Below are 27,611 nucleotides of genomic sequence, written 5' to 3'. Positions count from 1 at the left end.
TGTATATTCATATATGGATGTGCATGTAAGGGAGTAAAATTATGGCATTCTTAATCTCCTTTTTCCTGTGGCCCTCATTAGAACAATTTCATTATCTTTTTCCAAAAATTTGGGTCTAAAAAGGATTAATTATGAAATAATAAAGTTTGCTGCTAAAAATATATTGAAAAAGCTCTAATTTAAAAACTCAATATATTTCTGTCAGTCTGGGGTGCCTCTCTAAGCAACCAACTGAATGAACTGATATACATGATTACTGAACTTCCTAGAAATAGTAATATACCTGTACACTCTTTTTTTAAAAAACAGGAAGAAATCATATCTACTTGTTAAAGAGGCAGACTTGGTACTCAAACCTTTATCTTCGTGAAAGATTTGATAGCTATCTATCATATTTTATACCTTCCTCAGTCACCTCATTTTTGACTGAGGCACTGAACAAAACACTTTGCTTAGGTACTGGGAGAAAATTATTAATTCATTTCTTTATTCAAAGCTATTTATTTTGTATCTTTTTTTTACATGGCAGTAAAATAGCTATAGCTTCAAAGATGAATTAAAACCAGTTCCTACTATCAAAAATTCCACCATATGATAGGTGCAATAGACACAATGGCATCATCATAGTACAACATGATACATGGTTGTACTAAGATAAAGTGGAAGACAGAAGAAGGAACAATATTCTTTTAAGGGAAAAGAGTTTCCATGTATTTTGAATAAATGTTCACCAGGAAAGAAAAGAATAGGCATTCCAGATATAAGCAACAGCACACAAAAAGATAAGGGACATGAAAATTATAGCATTTTAAAGAAAAAATCAATAACTTAACATGACTGGTGTTTATCATGGTGGGGAAGGCCAAGACGGGGAGTGTTAAGAATGGATGGTAGTTCAGGGTGAGGCTACTAAGGACAATGTCTGCCATCCAAAGGTATTCGGAATTTTATCATTCAAGCACTGAAGATTCTCTGAAGAATTGTAAGCAAGGTAAGATATAAGCATAGTCAGATACTACATAAACTTAATCCGTTATTCTCAGGGTCTTAAAATCCACTTGAGGCAATGAGACAGTATGTAAATACATATAAATTGATAAAAATTAGATAATGAGTACTTCCAGATGACTAGCCTTCCAGAGGTACTACATGACTTTAGAGGAAAAGGAAGCCAACATGAGCCAACAGGAGAGTGTGGGATTTCTATATTACTGACTAGGAAGGGAAGGACAAAAAGAGATGAGGAAAAGGAGGAGTGTATCAAATAAAATAAATCGCTATATTTAGACATAGATAAAAAGTGTTGGCAATGTGCATAAAGTTTTTAGTGTAATTGCCATTAATTTATTTTATTAAAACAATATTAATGAAGCATATTAAACACAATATTTTCACTTGTACCTTGTGGCTCCTTATTCTGGAATTGTGGTCTAGCCTCAATATTATCCCAGATAGTTCAAGTTCATCATGTAAACATCAGAAGGTGTTTACATACAGAAGTACACAGTCAGATATCCCAGAGCTGCCAAAAAAACTGTGGTAGAACTAGTCTACAACTTGTCTTGCTCTCCTTTTATATTAATAATTTTCAATATTTTCCTGGATATCCAATGAACACCTCAAACTCCATACATTCTAATTGTATTCATTATTTCCCCCAAAACCTCTTCCTCTTCCTGTATTATGAAGTGACTACTTTCCACTCAATCACCTAAGTCAGAAACATAGAAATCATCTTAAATTCCTTCTCCCTTAATTTTATAAATCTAATAACCATATTTGTCAATTCTGTCTAAAAAGTTCTCAGATTTGTTACCTACTTTAACTGTTACAGTTTAAAATTTTTCTTATTTTTGTTTTGTAAGTTATACTAAAAATAATTTTTCTCTATACTTTTATGAATTTTAATACATGTATAGATTCATGTAACCTTCACCACAATCAGGACATAGAACAGTTATGTTACTCCAGAAAATTTCTTTGTGCTGTAGCTTTATAGTCATAACTTCTCCCTAACCCTAATCACTGTCAACCACTGATTTGATCTCCTTCACTATAGGTTTTTGAAAATGTCACATAAAAAGAAATTACGCTACATATAACTTTTTGAGACTGACCGTTATGACTCAGCATAATGCCTTTAAGAGTCATGCATGTTATGTATATCAATAATTCATTACTTTTAATTGCTGAGCATAATTCCATTCTATGAATGTGCTGCAACTGGTTTATCCATTGAAGGGTATTGGACTTATTTGCAGTTTATGGTAGTTATGAATAGAGTTGCTATAAATATTCATGTACAAGCTTTTGTGTAAACAAAGCTTTCAATTTTCTAGGGTAAACGCAAGAGTGGCATGCTAGGTCATATGCTAAGTGTGTATTTAAATTTATAAGAAACTGCCAAACTATTTTCCAGAGTAACTATACAACTTTCCATTCCTACCAGCAAAACATAAGAGTTGCAGGCTGCTCTACATCCTTGCCAGCATTTGGCATCATCAGAATTTTTTTTCCTTTAGCCAGTCTAATAGGTTTATAGTGGTATATTATCCTATTTTTATTTGCATCTCCCTAATAGTTGATAATACTGAATATCTTTTCATGTGCTATTTACCATTGTTCTATCTTTGATGAAGTGTCTGTTCAAAGTATATTGTTCTCGTTTTTTAAAACATTTTAGTTATTTATTTTTTTTTTTACTATTGAATTTTGAGAATTCTTTATATAATCTGTATAAAGTCTTTTCTCAGATATGGGATTTGCAAATATTTTGTCCCAGTCTGTAGCTTATCTTTTTATACTTTTAACAGTCTTAACAGTGTCTTTTGAAGAGTAATAGTTTTAAATTTTGGAAAAATTTAATCTATTTACTTTTTTATTGTATGGATCATGCTATTTGTGTCATATCTATGAATATTTTGCTTATCACCAGGTTATGATTCTTTCCTCTGTAAACTTCATTCTATTAAACTCAACAAATAAGGTATTAATTTTGTTTTTGCACTATTGTTTTAAAATTTTCACTTTTTTTTTCTTTCCATCTATTTCTGTGGTAAGATTTTCTAGTTTTCTGCTCATTTCAAGAATCTTCATGATTTATTTATTTGTTATTTTTTTACTTTCAGGATATTACAGGGGTACAAACACTTTGGTTGTATATATTGCCTTTGCACCACCCAAGTCAGAGCTACAAGCATGCCTATCCCCCAGAAAGTATGAATTTACCTATCCTTTCCTCCCCTCTCCCACCTGCCTGACACTCAATGAATGTTACTTCCATATTAATTGCTAAACACTTATTAAAACAGTTTTAAAGTTTTTTCTAGATAACATCTGTGTCAAGTGAATTGAGATATTCCTGGTTCTTTACATGCCAAATAAGTATGAATTGGGTCTTACATATTTTCAGTACTATGTTGTGAAATGCTGGATCCTGTTTTAAATCCCATGGAAGATGTTGATGTTTTAGTGTTAGCAGCCAATTGATCTGGTTCAGGCTACAAGTTCCAATTTGCCTGTTGTTGACGATAGTTGCAATGTCATTTCAAAGCCTTTGTAATGCTGTTCAGATCTGTTGTAAATATATACTATCCAGGAGCCAATCTGAGACCTGGTTGATGTTGTGTTAGTTTAATTCTCAAAATATACCCCAACTCTTTGAAACCTAATCTTCACTCAGGTTCCTCTATCTCAGAGTTTTGGTTTGCACTGGATCTCATTACAAGTGCTACCACTGCCACCGTGAGATCAACTGGGGGTTGGAACACAAGAGAATAGAGGAAAAAAGTAATAGAAAAAAAACAAGGAATTTCTGCCCTTTGAGCATTAAGAGTTTTCTTTACTGCTTATCTAGCAAGAACTAGGAGTTTCTTCTGGAGCTTTGTCTAACTGTGTCATATGGTTCAATGCTGCATTGAGGTCAGGTCAAGGGATATTGGAACAAAAAATGGTAAATTACAAACTGATTCAGTGGCACTTTGAATTGTGGTCTTCTACATCAATTCACCTACTACTACATGTTTATTAGAGTCCTAATTAGCTGGTCCATGCATTCTGCCCAGATTTTACGGCTGCATTCAGAGAGAAGGGGTAAAATGCCCTAGTCTACCTTATCACAACCAAAACTAGTTTCATCTTCCTCATTTCTTATTTGGACTATTGCCAAAGCCTCCTAAGTTATCTGTGAGGCCTGTTTGGCCCTTTTCAAATCTGTGCTCTAATCTCCTGCTACAGTGAGCTATGTAAAATAGAAATCCTACCATGTCACATCTCAACTTAAAGCACTCAAAATCCCTCTCTGATCTAAAGGGTAACATATGAGCTTTTTTTCATGGTATAAAAGGCCTCTCCTGACTACCCTTATGGCTACCTCTATATTCAGCCTCTTTTTCATGACTTCACAATAATCTTGACTGGCTTGCCATTAACTAGAAATGGCAGGTAACCAAGCCTGTTGGCATTTTCATATGCTCTTCTTCTCAGTGGAAATATATTTCTCCTCCCTTCTTCACTTGGCTAACCTCTCCTTATCCTTCAATACTCAAACCCACAGCCAAAATCATACTGGAGAGGGAAAAGTTAAAAGCATTATCCCTAAGAACTGGAATAAGACAAAGATGCTGACTGTCATCACTTCTATTCAACATACTACTGGAAGTTCTGGTCAGAGTAATCAGGCAAGAGAAAGAAATAAAGGGCATTCAAATCAGAAAAGAGGAGGTCAAACTATCCCTGTTTGCCAATAATATGATCTTATATCTAAAAAATCCTAAAGACTCCTCCAAAATACTCCTAAAATTGATAAATAAGTTCAGTAAAGTCTCAGGTTACAAAATTAATGTACACAAATCAGTAGCATATCTATACAATAATGACAAGCAAGCTGAGAGTCAAGTCAAGAATTCAATACCATTTACAATAGCCACAAAGAAAATAAAATACCTAGCAATATGCTCAACCAAGGAAGTGAAAGATCTCTACAAGGAGAACTACAAAACACTGATGAAAGAAATCATAAATGACACAAACAGAAAAACATCTCATGCTCATGGATCAGAAGAATCAATATTGTTAAAATGTCCATACTCCCCAAAGTGACTTACAAGTTCAATGCAATTCCCATCAAAATATAAACATCATTTTTCACAGAATTAGGAAAAAAACAACTATAAATTTCATATGGAATAATAAAAGAGCATGTACAGCCAAAACAATCATAAGCAAAAAGAACAAATCTTGAGGCATAACATTACCTGACTTCAAATTATACTACAAGGCCATAGTAACCAAAACAGCATGGTACTGGTATAAAAGTACACACATAGCTTCATGGAACAGAATAGAGAACCCAGAAATAAAACCATATAATTACAACCAACTGATTTTTGACAAAATAGACAAATACATAACACTGGGCAAAGGACACCCTATTCAACAGGTAATGCTGAAAAAAATTGGATAATCACATGCAGAAGAATGAAACTGGATCCCTATCTGTCACGATATACAAACATTAACTCAAGATGGGTTAAAGACATAAATGTAACACCTGAAACCATAAAAATTCTAGAAAGAAATATAAGGAAAAACTCTTTCAGAGATTGGGCTAGGCAAAGAATTTATGACTAAGGCCCCAAAAGCAAATACAGCAACAACAAAATTAATAAATGGGACTGAATTAAACTATAAAGTTTCTGCACAGCAAATGAAATAATAAATAAAGTAAACAGACAACCTCTAGAATGGGAGAAAATATTCATAAACTATACATCTGACAAAGGATTAATATCCAGAATCTACAAGGAATTCAAACAAATCAGCAAGAAAAAAGCAACTTCATTAAAAAGTGGGCAGAAGACAGGAAAAGATATTTTTCAGAAGAAGTTATACAAATATCCAACAAATGTATGAAATCATATTTAACATCACTAATCACCAGGAAAATGCAAATTAAAATCATAACAAGATACCTTACTCCTGTCTGAATAACCATTACTTAAAAGTCTAAAAACAATAGATGTTAGCACGGATGTAGTGAAAAGGAAATTCTTATATACTGTTGGTGAGAATGCAAACCAGTACAACCTCTGTAGAAAACGGATTCCTCAAAGAACTAAAAGTAGACCTACTATCCAGCAATCCATCCAACAATCCCACTACTAGGTATCCACCCAAAGGAAAAGAAATATTATATCAAAAAAGATACATGCACCTGAATGTTTATCACAACACAATTCACAATTGTAAAAATATGGAATCAACCTAAATGCCTATCAACTAAAGTGCAGATAAAGAAAATGTGGTGTATATATACCATGGAATACTATTCAACCATGAATAAGAATGAAATAATGTCTTTTACACAAACTTGGAGGGAACTGGAAACCATTATTCTAAGTGAAGTATCTTGTTAATGGAAAAACAAATACAAATACATGTTCTCACTTATGCATGGGAGCTAAACAATGGGCATATATATATACATACATATATATATAGAGAGAGAGAGGTATAATAGATGTTGGAAACTGAGAAAAGGGGAGGTTTAGAGAGGGATGAGGGATCAAAAATTACTTATCAGGTACCATGTTACACTTCTGCTGATGGGTACACTAAAAGCCCTGAATTCACCATTATACAATTCATCCATGTAATAAAAAACCACTGCTCCCATATTGAAATAAATTTTTAGAAAGGCTCATAGGAATCGTGTCATACTTTCCCAAAATTTTCCCTGAACCCCAGGCTAGGACTAAATAGACCTCTTTACTGTACATGTTATGTTTATAAATCTTTCTCCCTAATTAGACTGTAAACCACTTAAAAATAAGAATCTTGCTATTTTTGTTATTTGATGTTTGTTCACTACTGCCTGGCATAGTGCCTGAAATAAAATAAGAATTCAAAAACACTGGCTTTAATTGAACATATAGTGAACTGTCTAAGATAAATGCTCTGAGCCAGTGTTGGAATACAGATTAAAACTTGAAATAATTCCACGTTTTTTTTCTTGTAATACATCTTGGGTTCAAAACTCGGCTTTATCATTTGCTAAATATATGAATGTCAATAAGTTAAACATTCCTCATTTCCTCAATTTTCTTATTTGAAAAAAAGATGATAACAGTACTCATCTCAAGAGCTGTGTGCAGATTGGATGAAGACTGGAAAACGCAGAATTGTGACTAAAACAAAATAAACACAATTTTCAAAGTGTATGGCATTATGTAATTGAAAGATAATTACAAGTGATTCTGACTAGGAACCAGAAGACTTACTTTATCATCTTGAACCTATTGTTTATAATAAGTCCTTGAACTTGGTACACCCTTCTAAAGAATATTACATGTCACTGTTGACTTCTTTCCTTTGAATTGTTTTGTGAAGATTATTCTTAACAGCAATAATTATATCTGCCATTTATTTACTCCTTTTATGACAAACATTGCATTAAAAGTTTTGCATTGCATTATTAAATTTTATCCTCCTAAACATTCTATTGGCTAGATATTACTGTTATTTAACTTTTATAAAAAAGTGAGACAGCTTAATTCACTCATTCAATGTCACAGAGCTGATAAGTGTTAAGATAATATTTAAACTCAGATCTTTGACTCAAAAATCTGTTCTCTGAAGATGAAATACTCTAATATTAAATAAAATATTTAAAAAATATAAAAGTCTACATAAGGTGATACAATGGTATTATTTATTAACATCATTACTAATAATTGTTGCCAGTTTCACTGATCATCATTCTGGCTTCAGATTTATAAACTAGGGAGGTTGCCATAATTTCACTTTAGTCGAAAACTAATAATTTTGAGCACCTCTGTGAATTAGACAATGGGTTAGCAATTTTAAGAAAACAGTGCTTTAATCACTGTTAGAACCAGTCTTAGATTGAGTATGGCATGTTTTTTAACATAAAATCAATCAAATGAAAAGATGTGCTTTCAAATAATTTCGCTCCTGAGGAAAGCCATGGTTTAACAGCAATAAATAACTATAATATAAAGCTTCTCAAACCTCTAGCCATCTTCTTCTTTCATCACCCACCCCATTTATAGTTTTGTAAATGACTTCTATGACTTTTATGTAGGTTTGACCTAAGAAAAATCCCCTTCAACTTTTTTGAATAGTTTGGCATATGCCTGTTAAGGTGGAAAGAACAATGAAATTTATCTCTTCTGATTACCTGCAATTTGGTAACCAATTTTATTACAAGCCCAATGTGAGAAGCACCAGGCAGCCATTTGCTGACTATAACAATACGTTTTCAATTGTTCAACACATTTCAAACTCCCAGCATACGAATTCCTTGCTTTTTTTTCACATGAAGGTGAGAAAAAGGTACATAAATCTTTAGGAAATGAGGCCTCTGAAACAGCCAGAATAGTGCTATTGTCAATATAGTAAAAGCTGTTTTAACACTTCTATAAAATTCTTATAAAAGCAAAAAATGAATGCAGTGACCCTGACATAAATATAAAATTACTATATACATATTGTTACAAATGCTCTGCAAGTTTTATGCAGTACTTTACTAATTCAAGTGATCTCTATAATGAGGGACTCCAGCTATTTCATTATCATAATTTTATTGTTGACCCACCAAAGAAAAGAAGGTCATGTAATGTCAGCATTATCTTAGCTCTCTAGTATTCATCAAGGAAGGGAATTCAAAAGAATCAATACCACTTGAAGAGTAGTGGTCTTTTAGTAATACCTGTTTCACGTTGCTATGATTTAAATTGCTTCACCTTTGGTCCAGATGCCAATTTGAACAAGAAAAAAAAAAAAAAAAAAAAGAACAACAAAAACAACCAGGAACTTAGAGAAAGCACAAAAGAAACATTTTAAATTCAAGAGAAGAATTTACTCACAGGTATGCAAGTAAATATGCATTACAGCTGAGTTGTGATCTGCATAGATAAAACCAAGCCCATGTGATCAAAATGATCCAGTGATTAAAATGAGCTAGATATTCAATTCCAAGATGACAAATCATTACAAATATAAGAACAAGGTAGTATTAATAGACAAGTTACATGTATTAATTCATAACTCTCACTATGAGTTAGCTACTATTGGTATATTTGAGGAAACTGAAGCAAAGGCAGAATCAGCAGCAGCAGTAATGTTTAGCACATGCCCAGGGAGACATGAACAACTTTAAACGATGCCTAATTTAAGCCATTCTGGACATCTGAATATTGAATTTAATAATCAGGTAGTGTTGGGAGCGGTCTCTGATTACGGGTGAGCACATAGCCAATAGAATCATTGCTGGGAGCCTTGTCAGGGCCCTCTACCAATCACTTCCCGCCACGACTACCTGCAATGGTATATAAGCCCACTGTCCTTCCTGTTCGGGGTCTCTCGCCATGTAACTAGACTAGATGCCTCATTAAACTGCTGTTGGAAGAACTCCAGTTTGTTGCGTCGTCCTTGCAGGCGAGTGCGGCGCGACAAGGTAGGGAATTCTCACTCTAGTTATCTCTAATATTTTTACAGGGATTTTTTTTTAATCCTGAACTGTATAAAAACAAATTTATGAAAATTTTTCATATACACAAACACATATTCAGTTCACAGATCCGTTTTCAGTTCCTCCTCATTAAAGAAATAGTAGACATTGGCTAACATCTGGGTTTGATTCCTGAATCTTTGTTTTTCTCTCCCTCCTTCTCTCTCTCTTTCCATACTGCTATAAGGCTCACTATTTTCTATGTTTCACAACATCTTGCTTTATTTTCAATTTAATATATTTCTCTTCATGTTTTAGTGACATGGCAGAGAATGGCTAGATGTTAAATAATAACATTTTAAGTTCATGGTTATGTAGCAGCACTACATTTCTTAGCTTTCCTCTTACATAAGTAGGGACCATATAATTAAACCACAATCAACGTGAATGGAAATGATGTGTGCCCCATCCAGGACTTGCCATAAAACCATTTATGGAACTATCCACATGTTCTTCCTCTTCTACCATCATTATTTAAAGATGTCAGCATCGTACGTAAGATGAAAGAATTCTAAACTGGACTTTGAGTCACTAGTTATAGGGGAACTGCCTGAACTGCATAGGTATAAATTTTGATTACATAAAACTAATAATATTTGAAGGTGTGTTTATGATAGTAGCCAGAATTATTACCCTGAACAATAAAAATGATAAAGCCATTGAAAGGTGTCCTTACCCAATATCATTCTGTCACTGGCCTTCCATAGACGGAAGGCCTATCGCTATTTCCTATAGCTACTCATAACTTTGGTTACAATCTCCTGAATAAGTGGAAGGAAGCACATTATGGCAAAAAGCTAACTCATTGAACAACTGACACCTTACCAATATTTGACAGTAATAATACTAGTTTAAACTCATAAAATCTGAGCTATAATACCAGCTCTGTCACTTCCTTACTGTTTGACATCGGGCAACTTAATAAACTTCCTGATCTTCAGAAAAATCTTAATTCATGTAGTCATTTAGTATAATTTTAGGAAAAAATGAATGAAAAACTGTGATAAAATGTAAATTCTATTCACATGAAACATATTTTTATTGTCAACAAAATTATTCTTTATAAAGAAAATAACATTAACTCTCAGAGATTAGTTTCCAGGGTGGTAAAAATCTTCCCAGGGGTGGAATAAATTGGTAGGCCATTACCACCAAGATAAAGACAGTGACACAGATTTCAGATTTCAGTGTTGTATGGGCCCAATTCTAACTGAAATAAAAAGACTTTGATTTTCCCTTTATTGCCTATATTGTGAAACTTTACTGATCTTGAATCATTCAATACTTTCTGCTCTTTGTTCTTTGCATGCATGGTTTCATACTGCCTCTGGGTTGTCATTCACAAGCTTTAAGTCAATTAAATAAATGCACTTTAGTAAATATGTTCTAGCTAAAATCCAATGTGAAGCAATAGGTTCTAGAGCTGATTACCTTGGTTGCTAAGAGTAGCATCTTAAAAAGACCAATGTTGTACTCCCATACATGCAGTTTAGCTTCTTTCTATTCAATGCCACCCTGTCATCAGAGCACTGTAAGTGAACCTCACTTTTTTTATGTGACAGACTTCATTATCCGATTTCTCTATTCTACACTATTCCAGGATAAAGAGATGAGGTACATATCTGTTCCATCAGCAACAAAACCTCAGTGGTGTAAGTATTTATTGCTTTTGCCTGTGAGGTTGCTCAAGGTTAGGTGAGGCTTAGCTATGTGGTTTTCCTGATCTTGTTCCAGGATCACTCATGTATCTAAGAATCATTTGATTGAGGTGTGGCCCAGTTGTTTTGCCTTGCTTTGCTTCACATGTCTGTCATCCTCTTCCTGGAACCAGCAGGATAGTAGTTATCTTTGAGGGATATTGACTGAGATGAGGCAAGTATCAGTATTCAAGGACACTAGTAAATAGTCTATTTCTTGATCTGTGTCATAGTTACAGGTGTGTTCATTTTGTGAAAAGCTATTGACCTGCACTCATGATTTGTGATTTTTTTCCATGTGTATGTGTGTGGAAGTATAATAGGTTTACAATACATATTACTTTCACATCTTAGTCAAGCATCTTCAAATATATTTAAATTTGTTAAAAAAGCACAATGAAGCTAAGTTAAGAGCGTACCTTTCATTCAATGATTTCATGATTAATCAAACAGTTGAAATGTGTACAAAGTAAAAGAAGTATAGTTCGCATAATCAATTTGGAGTCAAAGCTTATTTCCATAATATTCTGAAACCTAGATTATTCATATAAATCATTTCATTTCAAAATTCTACACTGTATCCTTGTTCAAAGAAACATGATTTTGAACTAAATCACTGAAACAAGATTTGGCTTTATCATCTTTGAACATGAAATCAAGTTACAATATGTGGAACTTTCCCTCAACTAATCACAGATTGTTTTATTGTTTTTATTGTTTCTCCATATAGTTATTGTAATGTATTTAAATTACAAATATGCAATTGAGTGCTGTTAGCAAACAAGTATGAAGTGCAATGTAATTTAATTTCATTAAGGCGTGCAAAAAACTATATACAGTGTCTTGGGATGTAGAGCACACATTCTGAATCTGACTAGATAGAAATACTTATGCTATCATTGCTGAAAACTTATTAAAAACTATGTCCGTGGCAATACTAGCCCTCTGTTCAGCTTACTACCCTATTAAGCATCTATAGCTAATCATAATTAATGCACATAATTAATCCTTTCTAAAGACGATGCACATTCATTTTCACATAAAATTTGAATATATTGTAGCCCTGTGTTTTTAAAGGTGGCTTTACTTATAAGACACTTAATTTCACTTGTGAAAGACATACCACATTTTCCCCCATTAAGGTCAGGGAGGATTGTATTTATCTTGTTCACTGTTGTAATTACATTGTCTATTACAGAACTTGGCAAATAATTCCTAATAAATAGTACTAAATGGATGAATGAGCAACAAAGACATTTCCTATTAAAATAAGTAAAACAAAAATTCATACATTCAAATGATATATTCAATATTATTAATAATACAGATTATTTTATTATTCAACAGACCATAATCTTAATTGGAATACAGAGGTTTTGACAATTTAATTGGGATACAGAGATTTTAGCAAGGTTAATTTTAAGTATATGGTGTAAGATATGAATCAAAGTTCACTTTTTCCATGTGGATATCTAATTCTTCTAGAATTATTTGTCAAATGACCTTTTTATTTCACTCAATTGCTTTTGCATCTTTGTCAAAAATCAATTGATACATATGTGGTTGCATTTCAGACTCTCTTCTGATCCACTGATCTATTTGTCAGTCGTGATACCAATACTTCACTGACTTAATTACCTGTAGATTTGTAATAACTCTTGAGGTTAGGTGGTGTCAGTTCTCAAACACCATGCTTCTTACACAGTTGTTTTGGCTGTTCTAGGTCTTTTTTATTTCTATATGAATTTAAGTATCTGCATCAATTTCTATTAACAATAAAAAACCTCCTTGGATTTAGATTGGTATTACATTGAATCTATTGCTCAATTTGGAAAAAACTGACGTCTTAACAATATTAAGCCTTCTGATCCATAAATACGGTATATCTTTCCACTTATCTAGGTTGTCTTTATTTTTGCTCAGCAATGTTTGATAGTTTCCGATGTACAGTTCTGGAACATATTTTGACATATTTATCTTTATCTTTTTATGCTATTGTAAATGATATTTAATTTTTTTCAATTTCTGATTGACTGAATAACTTTTTGTTATTATATAGAAAAATATGTTTATATATTACTTCTAGCCTGAAATCTTTTATGTATTACCTCTAGCCTGGAACCTCACTTAATAGTTTTAGAGCTTTCTAAATAATATTTAGAAATATAATTATCAGATTTTCTATATAAACTATAATGTCTGCAAATAAAAACAGTTTTTCTTCTTCATTTCTAATTTAGATGTCTTTTATTTCTTTTTCTTGTCTTTTTTTACATTGGCTAGAACCTCTCATACAAAGATGATTAGAAGTGGTGAGAGTGGGCATCACTGCCTTTTTCCTGATCTTAGAGGTAAAACATTCATTCTTTTGTCATTATATTATTAGTTTTAGGCTTTTTGTAAGTGCCCTGTATCAGACTGAAGACGACTTTTATTCTTAGTTTGTTGAGATTTTTGATAAGAAATGGGGAAGTTAAATATTGTCAAATGCTTTTTTAAAAATACCAACTGAGAAGATAACATTGTTTTCTTTCTTTGTTAATACGTGAATTGCACTGAACTACTTTTTGAATATTGAACCAAATTTGCATTCTGGGATAACTCACATCTGGACATGATATATTATCCTTTTAAAATATATTGTTGGAATTGTTTTAGTAAAATTTTAAAAACTTCTGTATCTACATCAGTGAGGGATATTGATCCATGGTTTTCCTTTTTGGGGGGATGTTTTAATTTAATTTTAGTATCATATTCATACTGGCTCCATAGAATAAACTAAGAAGTATTATCTCCTCTTTAATATTTATAACAGTTTGTGTATATTTGGTATTCTTTTTTAACAAATGTTGTTAGAATTTGCCAGTGGAGCACCTAAGGCCGTAGCTATTTTGTGTGGAAAGATTTTTAGCCACATAATAAATTGCCTTAGTAGATATAGGGCTATTCAGTTCATTTATTTCATCTTGAGTGAGCTTTGGTAATGTATATTTAAAACTATTTGTCTGTTTCAACCAAGTTGGTCAAATCTATTCATATAATGTTGTTTCTAATATTCTTTTATGTTTTTAATATCCATAGAATCTTCATTGTCGCTACCTTCACAATCCTGATATTGTTTACTTTTATTTTCCCTCTCCTTTTCATAATTAGTCTGGATAGAGGTTTATCAATTTTATTCATCTTCTCAAAGAAACAGCTTTGGTTTCAATAATTTTCTTTACTGTTTTTCTGTTTTTTATTTCATTTATTTCAGCTCTAACCTTTATTATTACTTACACTGTGCTTATCTGGGGTTTCATTTTTTTCTTCCTTTTCTAGTTTCTTAAAATGAATGCTATGTTACTTATTTAGATCGCTCTCATTTCTAATACCAAATTTCATGTCACATTTTGATATATTTTAAATTTTGTTCAGCTCAAAATATTTTCTGAATTTCCCTTTGATTTCTTCTTTCATCCATGAATTATTTATAAATGTGCTATCTAGTTTCCAAAAATTTGAGACTTTTCAAGAAATGTTATCATTCTAATTTAATTTTAATACAAATACTTTGTATGACTTGAATTCTTTTAAATGTGATCAAACTTGCTTTATGGTGCATGGCATGCTATATTTTGGGAAATGTTTCCTATACACTTGAAAGAAGGTGTTTTTTGCTGTCATTTGGTGCAATGTCCTATAAATGTCAAGTAGGTTAAGTGTGGATCACATATTTACTGATGTTCTGTCTGCTTTTCTATCAATTATTTTTTCCTACCCCTTCCTATCAATTATTAAGAAATGGGTTTGAGGTCTCCAACTGTAATTGTGGATTTGTCTATTTCTGCTTAAGGATTCATTCAGTTTTCATTTCATGTATTTTGAAGCTCTGTTATTAGGTGTATAAATGTTTAGGATTATTATGTTTTCTTGATGAACTGACCTCTTTATCATTAGGAGATGACCTTCTTTACTGTTGGTAATATTCTTTACCCTATAATCTACTTTGTCTGATGTTAATAAAGGCATTCCAACTTTCTTTCAATTAGTGTTATCATTGGTATTTTTAAATGCTTTTACTTTAAACCTTCCAAATTTGTGCTTCTATCTTTCAGGTGGGTTTCTTGGTAGGGAGCAGATACTTGGTTCTGTCGATCTCTGCCTTTCAATTAGAATATTTAAACAATATATATTTTATGACTAACATTATTAGGTTTACATCTATCCCTGGCTATTTGTGTTATACTTGTCCCATTTATTTTTTGCTCCCATTATTTCTCTTTTTCTGACTTCTTTTGGATTAAGTACTATTTATGATTCCATTTTCTCTCTAGTATTGGCTTATTAACTAAAATCCTTTATGCATCTTTTTATAGTGTTTTCTTTAGGATTTACAATATGCCTCTTTAATTCACCACAATCTACATTCACATATTAGACCACATCCCATATGGTCACAACAGTATGTTTCCATTTTTCTCCTATTCTTTGTGATATTGCTGTCATATATTTTATTGCTATGTGTGTTATAGGCCCCACAATACATTGACATTAGACAGCCAATTATATTTTAAATAGATCTAAAAGCAAGAAAAATTCTACCTCTGTAGTTACCATTTCTTTCCTTTGTCTAGATGCAGATTCTATTTGGTATCATATACCTATTCTTAGAGTCCTTTATCATTTCTTACATTACAGCTTTGCTGGTGATGAATTATTTCAGCTGTTCATGTCTGAAAATGTCTTTATCTTTTAAAAAAGATATTTTCATTGGGTAAAGAAATCTAGGTTAATGTCTTATTTTCTTGTTTTCTTTCCCTAGTAGTTTAAAGATGTTAGTACACTGTCTTATGTCTTGCATTGTTTGTGCTGAGAAATTTACTTTCATCTTTATCTTTGTTCCTATGTATATAATTATTTTATTTTTTTAAAAAATCTGGGTGCTTTGAAGATTTTTATCACTGATTTTTGAGAAATTTGGTTATGACATGCCTTATAATTTCTGCATGTTTTTTATACTTGCATTTTACTAAGTTTCTTAGATCTGTGGCTTTAAGTTTTACCAAATTTGGAAAAAAATCTGACCAATATTTATTCAAAGACATTTTTTCCTGTCCCCTACTGTCTTGTCTCTCCTTTAGGAAACACTCAGCTGCATGTATTTTGCAGTTCTTGAAATTGTTCCACTATTCAGTGAAGCTTTGCTCATATTTATAAACTCATTTTTTCTCTGTTTCATTTTGGGTTTCTATGACCTTGTCTTTAAAGTTGTTAATCTTCTATTCTGAATGTCTAATCTTCCATTATTACCATGCACTGTACTTTTCATTTCAGCATTATAGTTTTCATCACTAGAAGTTCCTTTAAGGTCTTTTTATAATTTCTGTATCTCTACTTAACATATCCAATCTTTTGCCTAGCTTCTTGAATTTATGGAATATGGTTATAATAACAATTGTAATGGCCTTGCCTACTAATTCTATCATCTGTTTCAGTTTCAACTGATTTTTCTCTCTCAATATGAATTATTTTTCCTGCTTTTTTGATTGGCTGTCAATTTTTTATTGGATGCCAGATATTTTGATTTACATTGTTGTATGCTAGTTACTTTTATATACCTTTAAATATTTTTGAGCCCTGCTTTGCAAAGAAGTTATTTAGAAATGGTTTGAATCTTTCTGATTTTTATGCTAAGCTTTTATTTGATGAGATCAGAACAGAATTTTAGGCTAGGACTAATTTTTCCACACTCCTGAGACAAAGAACTTTTGATAAGCCTACTTCATGAGCTGTGAATCATGAAGTTTTCTTCTCTGGCTGATGGGAACAAGCATTAGCTCCAAATTTAAGAATTTTGGTTATGACGTGCCTTGTAGTTTTCTTCATGTTTTATTGTACTTGCATTTTACTAAGACTCTTAGATCTGTGGCTTTAGTTTTAACAAATTTAGAAAAAAATCTGACCAATATTCATTCAAAGATATATTTTCCTGTCCCGGACTATCTTGCCTCTCCTTTAGGAAACACCAAGCTGCATGTCTTTTACAGTTCTTGAAATTGTTCCACTACTCAGTGAAGCTTTGTTTATATTTATAAACTCATTTTATCTCTGTTTCATTTTGGGTTTCTATGACCTTGTCTTTAAAGTTGTTAAAATGTGAGCTCTCTGAGACTTCCCCTCTATTCATTATACATGTTTTTTTTGTTTTTTTTTTAACCTGGCTTCATATAGTTTTTTCATAAGCATATGCTTATCAGTGTTCTCATTTGAATAATAGAGAGGAATATTCTGCAGATCTCCAAAGTTCTTTGTGCAACATCCTCTTCTCTGGAACCCTTTCTTTGAACTCTAGCTTCCTTGGCTTCCCAGGACTCCCTAATCTCTCTCCTTTACTCAGGAAGACATCTGGGGTTTGCCTGGGGGAACTTCCCTGTGCCTCAGCCTGGGAACTTTTTCCAGGAAATAGCTGGGAAATCAAGGGCTCACTTCATCTCTCAGGGAGCACTGTCCTTTATTATACAATGTCTGATATCTTCAAAATTGTTTTTTCATGCATTATGTCTGTTTTATTGCTGTTGTTGTCTTAGGTAGAAGGGTAAATCTCATCTCTGTTACTTCCCATTGATGGGAATGGAAAGTCTTATTGAAATTTAAATAAGACAATGTCAGCCTCTGCTTAAAAGTCTTCATTTCCCAGCTTACTCAGTAATAGCCAAAGTCCTAACAGATGTCTACAAGGCCCTGCATTAACTGGGCCCTGTTATCATTCTGAACTCATCTGCTATTATACTTCCATTCACTTATCCATTCTAGTCACAATGGCCCCCTTGGCTTTTGTTAAATAAATTAGGCATGCTCACCTCTTTGGGCCTCTAGCTTTAGTGCTTCCTATGCTTGAGTGTTCTTTCTCTAGATAACCACATGGCAGGCTCTTCAAATATTGGATTCTCAATGAGGAACCCTGTGGTCACTCTAAATCTGCAACCAAAATCTGATATTCCTTATTCCCCTTTCTTCCTTTATTTTTTTCTTCTCAGCACTTATTACCATATATATTATATATTTAACTTCTTTATTTCTTTATTGTCTATCACTCAGGCATTGAAATAAACCCCAAAGGTCAGAGATTTTTATGTTTTTCACCACTGTATCCACAGTGTCTTCAACAGTACAAGTCACATAATAGGTGCCCATTAAATATTTATGTAATAACTGAATTATGAATAATTTAATGATTATTAACCATTTGTGTGAGACTAGTATTTTCCTAACTGGAAACTTGAGTGATATTGTGGTAGGCAGAATAATGCCATCCCTTCTCAAGATGTCCACATTCTGATCCCTGGAAACTGGAAATATATTTTATTACATCATAAAAAGGAATTAAGGTTGTAGATGAAATTAATGTTGCTAAATAGCTAACCTTGAGATGGGAAGATGATGTGGATTATCCATATGGGCCCGATGTAATCACAAGGGTCCTTGTAAGTGAAAGATAGAGGCATATATGACAGTATAAGAATGATGCAATGTGAGAAACATTCAACTGGCTTTAATGATGAAAGAGAGCCATGAACCAAAGAATGCAGTTAGCTTTTAGAAGCTGGAAACAATAAGAAAATGGATTTTCCATAAACCTTCCAGAAAGAAAAACAGCAATGCTGACCACTTGATTTTAGCCTACAGCAGCAATAGTAAACTAATACAGATATTCTGTCTCCAGCATTATTTAATTCATGATAACATGATTTGACACAACTTTGTTTTCATTCCTTGTGCTAGGCATGAAACAACATCTTAATCTACAAATAATTCCCAACACTCTTGGGACATTTTCTTAAATTACTTCTTTTTATAATATTTTATAAATTTCTTCCCTGAATTTTCTCTGTTCTTTCTGGAATACCTATAAATTTAGATGCTAGATTAATCTCTAATTTTCTTTTTTTTTTTTTTTGTCCCCTCTTGAATTGTTTTCTCTACTGTCTGGGTGATTCCCTAAACTTTTCTTTCTAAATTTAGTTAAAATCTTTCATTTAAATCATAGTTTACATTTCCAAGAACTCTTCTTGTTTTCTAAATATTCCATTTTTTAAAAAAAATAGCAGTTTCTTTTTGTTTCATGGTAGTAAAATATTATCTCTCTAAAGTTATGATAGCTTTTTTGTTTGTTTGGTTTCTTCTCCAAACACAGTCTGTTTTCTAAAGGTTTTGTTTGTTTTTATTTTGTTTTCTTATACCTTGAGCTTGCCAAGTAAATAGGCTTTTCTCAAGCATATAATCCCAGTAGTCTTGTTCATATTTAAGTGTGGGGAAACACAAAAAGTTGTTTAAAAAGTGGTAAGCTGGTGGTGGTTGCAAGTTCTAGGATTAATTATAGAGTAAACTTTACTATAGGGTTACCTGACTGAACATTTCATTGGGACGCATCCAACCTCAGTAGCTCTGTTTCTCATTTGTATACAGTTACATAGTACAAATATAATTTTGTTACATGGCTTTTAGTGTGTCCGTCATCCAAATAATGTACATTGTACCTCTTCAGTAATTTCTCATCATCCATTCTCCCAACCCTTCCAAGTCTCCATTGTCTATCATTTCACATTCTATGTCCATGTGTATACATTATTTAGCTCTGACTTATAAGTGAGAACATATGGTATATGTCTGTTTCTGAGTTGTTTCATTTAAAATAATGGCCTCCAGATCCACCCTTGTTGCCGAAAAAGATATAATTTCCTTCTTTTTTATGGCTGAATAGCATTCAATTGTGTATATATACTACATTTTGCTTATCCAATCATCCATTGATGGACACTTAGATTTTTGCTATTGTGAACGGTGCTACAATAAACATGCTAGGGCAGGTGTTTTTTTTAATATAATGATTTCTTTTCCTTTGGGTGGATACCCAGTAGTGCTGTATCCTATGGTAGTTCTATTTTTAGTTCTTTGAGAAGTCTCCATATTGTTTTCTGTGGTAGTTGTATTGTTAATAATTTACATTCCTACTAATAATATATAAGCATTCCCTTTTCTCCACACCCTCACCAACATCTGTTATTTTTTGTCTTTTTAATGATACTCATTCTGAGTAGTGTAAGATGATATCTCATTGTGGTTTTAATTTGCATTTCTCTGATAACTAATGATATTGAGAATATTGTCTTGTGCTTGTTGGCCATCTGCATGTCTTCTTTTGAAAAATATCTACTCATGCCCTTTGTCTACTTTTTAATGGGATTGTTTTTATTGCTGCTGAGTTGTGTGCATTTCCTATAAATTCTTTATATTAGTTCCCTGTTGGATGGATAGTTTGAAAATATTTTCTCCCTTTTTGTAGGTTCTCTATTCACTCTGTTGATTATTTCTTCTGCTGTTCAGAACCTTTAGATCCTTTCCTGGGTAAGTCAGGTTTTCCAGAGATTACTTTTCTATTCTCTTTCTTTGAGGTCAAGTCCTAGTTACTTATGTTCTTCTGGAACTGAATAAAGGAAGTAAACTAGGGAAGTGGGGTATTAGCACTGAGGATTATATTCACTTACTCTCCTTGTTTCAATACAAATGAACTGTTTCATATATCCCCCAGACCAGATCTCTGTTTTGATCTTGTAATAAAATATATCTGTTATCTGGTGGGGTGACTGAGAGGCAATTCAAACTGCTCTCAATGAATTTTTCTTATTCACAAAGTACCCCTTGTTCATCTCTATATTGAAAGCATCTTATGTCACCAATTTTTAAGACTTTTGAGGCTTTTTAAGATAAAAATTGGCCTAATTTCTCATTTTTCCTCATTATCAGCTTAGAATTCAGCTTTAATGCAGGTATAAATCTGTCTTCTCTCTAGGTTTAAAATTATGTTCTTATTTTGTAGGCTGTTGTTTAGTTTTCTACTTTCTGTGGCTTTATGCCTTGAAAACTTTCTTCAATGTTTTGGGAGGATTATTGGATGCATAGTTTATCATCTGTACCCAAAATTAAAATGTTCATATGAATATAAAAAAGTCAAAAGCAACTTAGGCAAACTATTCATATAAAAAGTTATTAATATAAACTTATGTTTTAAAAGTTAACATATTTTATCTTTATTAAAACAAAACTCATAAATAAGTTTTGTATAAGTTACTTTTATATTTTTAACTCCACATAGACATTCTTTTGTAAACTTTTTATTATATCAGACATAATTGTGGCTTGCCTTTTATACTTTCCACTTTCAAAGTCAGGTATAACATTTTCTATTTTATTTGTATTCTGATAATGTAGTAAGAGTTTATATAGTAATTATAATAACAAAAAAAGCCAATGGACATTAAATTTTAACACAATGCGATCTCAATTCTCTCAAAAAAACAGAGCAAATATTTCATCCAGTAGGTTAAAGAGTTTTGATTATTTTGTCCATTGGGACTTATAGGTATGTGTTAAATTGATTATGTGGTAACCTCTTACCATTCTCTGAATAAAATAACAACAGAGAATTACAATAAAAATAATTTAAAACAATATAAAAGCTATTGAGCTTTACAAAAACCTATTATCTTATTCCTATAAAAGCATACTTCCTTTCAGATGCCCACATAAATCAGAATTAATTTAAGTATTTTTAAGTTTTAATAAAACTGACTGAGTCCCAGAAACTACAGTGATATTCAATTTACTTTTCAGATAGATCAAGAAAAGTAGCAGGACCCTAGAGTACCATAACTATAGTGTATTTATGATGAAGAGTAATCATTCAGCTACTAACATTTTCATCAGTCTATTTGTGCTTTTGTTTATAATTATGATCAAACAATATTTTTGGCAGTATAACAAAGAATGAAATATTAAAAACTAAAGTCATGAGATGAAAAATTTCAAATTGCTATTCTGAAAGCTTAATCTTCCAAAAGGTGCATGGAAATAAGTACTTAAAATAACATGTCTGTAACTTTTCTTGAGATAATGATATAGCACTTCAGAAAACAGAATGAGCCTATCAAATCAGATCAGGTACTGAACAGCACTCTATTTAAACGTCAACCACAAGAGACTGAATTATACATACATCTTATAGTGCTCTTCATACTTAGTGTGGTTTGTAATTGTAAAGAAGAATTTTGCTCTAAAATTTCTGCACTGATATGTCTGCATCAGCTTTTCCCATTGTCCAGGTAAAAGGGGAATTTAGTGACAAATATGTACCCATATAATGGGGGAAAAAAGCAACAAACCTTCAGTTAGATGAGGAGGAGGTGAAGAAAGAGGAATGTAGAAGAAAGTACAAATAGATTTTGAAATATGTGCTAGAAACAGTGACTAATTATTTTATAGTATTAAAATGCCCAATTTTTAAGCACAAAATTATGTTAATTTTCATTTAGTAAATAAGATTTTAAAGTAAGGCGTGCCAGATAATATAATGGTCAAATATTAGTAGCCTAAAATTTAAAACTAAAACATCATTTATATATATATACACACACACAAATATATATATATGAAAATTACATGAAATCTCCCAGAAGAAACAGGCAAAACTGGAGTTTTAATATCTTATTTTTGTAGTAATGATTTAGATGATTCATCAGTGTTTTTTAAACAATATTAATTGTACAGCAAAATTAAGTGCAAAAGGTCTGCCTTAGAGGTCACCCATGAGGAATTTGCTATTCAGTGTGTTCAAGCAACCTGTTATGAGGTAATCAAACTATAGGATACTCCCAAGGGTCTGGATCCTCTCACAGAAAAACTCTCAAATTTCAGCCATCTCCACACTAATACTGATTGTAAATAACTAGTCAATACGAACGGCCACAGGCCACATCATCCCCATCCCTCCTTTAATGTAATATCCTTATGCACACATGAAGACACAGACAAACGTACATAATATCAGGGCCTATTGTTTCACTATCTCAAAGGCCTCTGTTTAAAACTATCTCTGTCAATTAGAGAATCTTTGGGTTTTAAAGTAGACAAAAAGAAAAAAAAGTAATATGAGAGATAAGCTTTAAAAAGAGATTTTTTAACACAGGGAGGAGGCTTTTAAGCATGGGAAAGTGAGAAAGGTGAATCTCAAACCTCTGTAGTTCACTTGAACTATATTGATGCATTTGATACAAACCTTATCCTTTCCCCTAAATCAGAACAACCTTCTTCAGAGAAATGACCCTATAGACAAATTCTCATGCAAGGTAAGTCTATGTATATTGTTGAACTGATAGCAAAACATCTTCTCTAACATTATATATCACTTTCTGAAAATCAACTAAAGATTTTTCTAAGTATAAATTATATGTGTACTCTATTCAAAATAGGATTTTCTGACACAGGAGTTGGCTGTAAAAGATGGGTTAAGATATATGTCATTAAAACATGTTTTGAGTTCTTTCTCAGTTTCTTCCTAATAGCTATTAAATAGTATAATAGTAAAAATATAGGAAAAAATGATGATTGTGTAAAGCAAGTAAAGTTGGTTTGGATTATGAAAAACACTTCAAAGGGGCAAATACAGGGGTAGACGAAGGATATTTCAAGAGAACAGTGAAAAGATGGTAAGGGGAGACTGTGAGGAGACAGTAACTAGGAACAGGAAAAGTTACTCAAAGGGAAGATCTCAAAGGAAATTTGTCCTATTCAAAAGGCTTGCCAGTGTTCACATCTGTCTGGACTGGACAGATAGTTTTTTCCCTGAATTCTGGATGGTCTCTTATACCATCCTGAGGCATGCTGGCTTATTCGACTGCCTTGGAATCAGAAATCAGAGAAAAAGTCTAATTTGGAACCAGGATATCACTCACACTTACCAAGTAACTTGAGGCTTTCATTACTTCTTCAAAGTTTTGTCAGTGTGAAAACCTTTTTATAATACAATGCAGGTAATCATGGAAAAACTAAGTTTCAGTCTAACAAAATTTGTGCTTGCCTGATCAAGGCATTTTTATGTAATTTCCTTCCTCAAAATATTTATGAGATGAGCCATAGATTTTCCCCCATTAGATTAAGTTATAGATGAACAATGTAGTATATCCTTATAATAATCTTACTTACTTTATGGGAAATATAGATTGATTCACTGTGCACTATTAAACCATTCAAAGGAGGTGACTGTAAGTAACTGTTCACCATATAATGACAATAAGTTTTTTAGACTTCAATATATATACACTTTGGCTATAATCTAAATGTTATAACAGCTACATTTATCTGTCTGAGATCCATTTTATTTGGCTCTTTTCAGTTATCACCACACCAACCTGTACATTTTATTATAGATAAACTGATTCTGTGTCAACTTGGTAAATGGAAATAAGCAGTAAATTAAGAATCAGGAAAATCAAGAGAATCAAGAATCAGCATCCTTGCTTCAATCTACCATAAACTTTAAGAAGTCACTGAATATATATTTTTAAATTGAATTTTTCGTGTACCAAAAGTATAGCTCTTAAGATTTCTTCCAATTCAAAAATGTATTCTATTAAACTTTCCTTCAGTACCTTCTACTGCACATTTCAAATTCACTTTCTTCCATTTCTTTGTTCCTTTTTTCTTTTTGACTTCTCAAATATTGATTAAATATCTATTACTTGCTTCAGAACTGATCAAACTGTCCTTTATTCAAATGGCTATTGTATCCTCCCTAAACCTTAACTCAGTAAAAAGTATTTCTTTCAGGAAGATTTCCCTGTTAATCAAAATCCACTGTGTAACCTGCAATTACTCATTAATTCATTTACCAAATGTAGAATTAGGCCTTCTGCGTATCAAGCACTGTGCTATCCACTACAAATACAATAATGCGGAAATTTTTAACAAAGAGTTCTAAAGCTAGTGGGGAAGTCAAACACATAACAAATATTCACTTTAGTGACATGAGGTTACATTCTTGAAGGAGATTAAAAAACGAGTATCTAATTTCATTTTTGAATAGTTAAAAAGAAAAAAGGACTGATTAGAAGATGTGATATGGAAACTCAGGCCCAAATGACTTACAGGAACAAGCCAGAAGAAAAATGAAGATGGGTGTGAGGCAGTAAATAGGATACATAGTAAGAATAAGAAAAAAAGCATCACAGACGGAGGGTTGAGGGATCTTTAAAAACATCCTAGAGACATGAGGTAGCATGAGATATTTGAGGCACTTAAAGTATTTATTGCTATAGAGAAGAGTTTGGGAGAAAGTATAAGGAGATAATGACCAGAGAAGTAAGCAGGAAGATCACAAATAATCTAATAATTCTGCACTTCAGAAAGATTAGTTTGGCTGCTGTGTGAAAGATTGATTTGAATTAGAAAAATCAAGTTAAAGAGATCAGTTAGTAAACCTTTGATCCACTTTTGTATTAATTAGTTTTCTTTTTGTTTGCAATACATGTTTCCTAGAAAACTCAGAAAATGTCTGCAAATATTTTTAACTACTGATATACTGCTGTGCCCTGTGGATCATAAATAATTATGAATAGAAATATGTTAGGAAATACAAATATAAGATCATGGTGTTATAAGCACAATTTTTTCTTTATTTTTTAAAATTTGGAATACTTTTAGATGTATAGAAAAGTTTCAATGATAATACAGAGAGTTTCCATATATCTCATACTCAATTTCCCCTAATGTTAACATCTTGTATAACCATAGCTTAAGCATCATTTTGATTCTCAGAAAAAATGTTATTGTAGGCAACTGATGGATTTTATTTTCTTATCTCGAGTTGAAACAGATCTTTGGTGAATTGATTCAAAACTAATAAAATACTTAAACAGATGTTTACAAAAAAAGTTATACAAATTTATTCACATGTTAGTACTGAGTCAGAAGATATTATCCTATAAAATAATGATTGTTACAATTTACATTAGGAAAATATCAACAGATGTTTATTAAAATAGAAGTATTAAAGCCTTGATCATATGAAACACTATCTCATAAATTATGTTCTGTAATTTTTATTAGAAAATTTTGCTTCCCAGTAACCATAATATCTTATGTAGTCTCAGTAGTAGAAAGAGGGAGAAGCAGAATTGCAGCCAATTTAGAAACTAAAAAGAACTTTATTATAAATGTGAATAAAATTACATGATGTTTTCTATAGTTTTAGCTACCTCCAAACATCGGAGATATTACAATTTTTCTAGGTCAATTTGTATTCTATTTACTATATAAGACTGGTTATAGATCATACAGAGATAACTTTGTTTTTGTTGTTGTTGTTGTTTTGAGACAGGGTCTTGCTCTGTTGCCTTGGGTAGAGTGCAGTGGCATCATCATAGCTCACTGCAACCACAAACTCCAGAGCTCAAGGGATCTTTTTTACCCAGCCTCCCAAGTAGCTGTCACTAAAGGCTAATTTTGATTTTTAAAGTAACTGTTAGCCATATGTGGTAGACAAAAACACTATTTCATTTTCTTTGTCTTGGACACACAGAAAGACCATAATTCCCTACATCCCTTGTAATCATTTTAGGGTCCTATGACTAGGTTCTAGCCAATAAGATGTGGGCAGGAGTGATGTACACTACTTCCAGAGACGGTCATTAACTTCACTGCATTATTATCTTCACTGCATTATTATCTTCACTCTTGCCATTCTTCCCTGACTTAAAGAACCTAGTATTTATCATGAGAGGTGTCTACATTATCTCTAAGTAAGGACGCAGAGAGGAGACACCAGCCATCCAGCCTATATAGGACTATGAAAATTTCAAGAAGATATTTAAACCATTCTACAAAACCCTGAAATTATGGGAGTGTTACCTGATACATTTTCATATCCCAAATCTCCATATTTCATTAAGAGAAAGATCTTATTTCCTAGATGTCATTTTCTTTAAAAGAATTTTTTTTAACATTAGCCCAGATTCTCAATCAATTTGGCAAAACATTTTCTAATGATCTATTATTCTAAGTATTGGGAACTATGAAATGAAAAAAACATGTTCATAGACAAACTTATAGACTAGAAGCAATAAAATGGTATTGAATAAAAGTCCCTGGAATAGAAGTGTTTAGTTTAATTCTCAGAAATATCAATTATTAATTGCAACCTTGAGTATAGCATATATCTTTCTTGTCCCTTGTAAGAGCTCAATAAATGTTCTTTTCTATCTACCTTTTTTTCTTCTCTTCCTTATTCTGCCCTTTCTTGTCTTCAATTCATTGATTCACTATCCTAAATATTGAGAATGCTAAGGATAAATATTAAGAAAATTCTCAGTATAACTACTTTCATATCACTGACTCTCAATAAAGGTTGTGAAGAGATACTAAATAAAAAGGGAAAAAATAATGAACTTCAGGAAGTATTAGTAATTGAAGGAATTAGTTAAAAAGTATTAATATTATTTTCTTTTTCTAATCAGGTCACATCAAAATAGTTTTTGAACAGTGAATCTAGGAGACCTTCAGAGATAGCA

The 27,611-nt window shown here is 32.1% G+C and overlaps 1 protein-coding gene across 1 annotated transcript in view; it reads right to left on the bottom strand.

The window, feature by feature from the left end:
• Nucleotides 1–27,611, bottom strand: part of LRP1B (LDL receptor related protein 1B) — a 1,757,623-nt gene that overhangs the window by 998,929 nt on the left and 731,083 nt on the right. The window lies entirely within an intron of this gene.

The sequence above is a fragment of the Lemur catta genome, chromosome 8 (genome assembly GCF_020740605.2).
Source record: "Lemur catta isolate mLemCat1 chromosome 8, mLemCat1.pri, whole genome shotgun sequence".
Taxonomy (NCBI): domain Eukaryota; kingdom Metazoa; phylum Chordata; class Mammalia; order Primates; family Lemuridae; genus Lemur; species Lemur catta.
Note: the sequence above shows the minus strand (reverse complement) of the source record. Positions and strands in the feature narration are given on the sequence as shown.